Below are 1158 nucleotides of genomic sequence, written 5' to 3' on the forward strand. Positions count from 1 at the left end.
GGACCAACTGTTTGTAAATATATAATCCCTACAAAGTTTTCTAAAATTAGATTAAGGGGGCTAGGGCTGTCAGTATATTGTAAAAGACTTGAGAAATACTGGTATTTTTGGACACGCGAGATCTGGGCACTCCTAAAACAGCAAATGCAAGTCCAAAATGCTAAACATCAAAAGTGACGACTCTGCTGTTGTGCTTCCCGAGATTTAAAGGCAACCTCATAGCCCTGAACTCGCTGTCGCAGCCTGGCAAGCCTCTGAGAGTGGAGGCAAGAGCAGCGTGCCCAGGGATTTATTTTTCTCACAACACAATCGCAGCGCAGGGACCTAGGCTCCACTGTTCCTCATAGCCCAAATATGCTGGTACCGTGCAGTTACACTCTGCGAGTCCTAGAGTCGGAGGTGAAGATTTGGAAATCCCTGGGCTGGGGAGGCAGCTCCTTGCAGAGCTCAGGGGGTTGTCAGGAGCTGGGTGTTGCTCACACGAACGTAAGAAGAAAACGGCTGTGATTCCTTATAGTGCCTAGGCAGCACCAAACATGCACAAAGTAAAACAGGGATATAAAAAATTAATATCCATTGTAGCATCTCCAGAATCATAAGCTGGCTCTCGTCGGCAGCTGCCATTTCAGTGGAGGTGCAGTTAAAGTGCTAATAATGCAGCTCAGTTGGCAAGCATTGGACAAAAGGGAAACACTCAAAGTTGCCAAAAGTGAATGTCCGACCCGTTTCAAGGGGTTGAACACAAGCAGAAACTGGGAGGAATGTGGCTGTCAGATCACCGCCGCCTGAACAGCCCTGACGCTCTGCTCCTGTGTTTCATGTCCTCTGCTCCATTCCACCTTCCCGGGGGGTCAGGATGGCACCTTCCCCCTCATCTCCCACTATTCCTGCACTGCCGAGGACGGTTTTGGTCCCTGCCCGTGGCGGTGAGCCCTGGCTCTGGCAGTGCAGGGAGGATTCCTGGCGCTGGAGAACCAGTCCCCATGACAATATTTATTTCTGATGAGCAAAGGCCACCGGAAAATTGAGTGCATAAATGCACGCCGCCATCACTACCAAACCCGACTCGGAACCGGGGGTGCCGCTTGTGCCCCAGTGCTGGGGTGTGGGGGGTGAGTTGGGGGGGGAGACCCGCCGCCCCGCATCCAGCCCGCGCCT

Source organism: Egretta garzetta, unplaced genomic scaffold, assembly GCF_000687185.1.
Source record: "Egretta garzetta isolate BGI_Z169 unplaced genomic scaffold, ASM68718v1 scaffold329, whole genome shotgun sequence".
Taxonomy (NCBI): domain Eukaryota; kingdom Metazoa; phylum Chordata; class Aves; order Pelecaniformes; family Ardeidae; genus Egretta; species Egretta garzetta.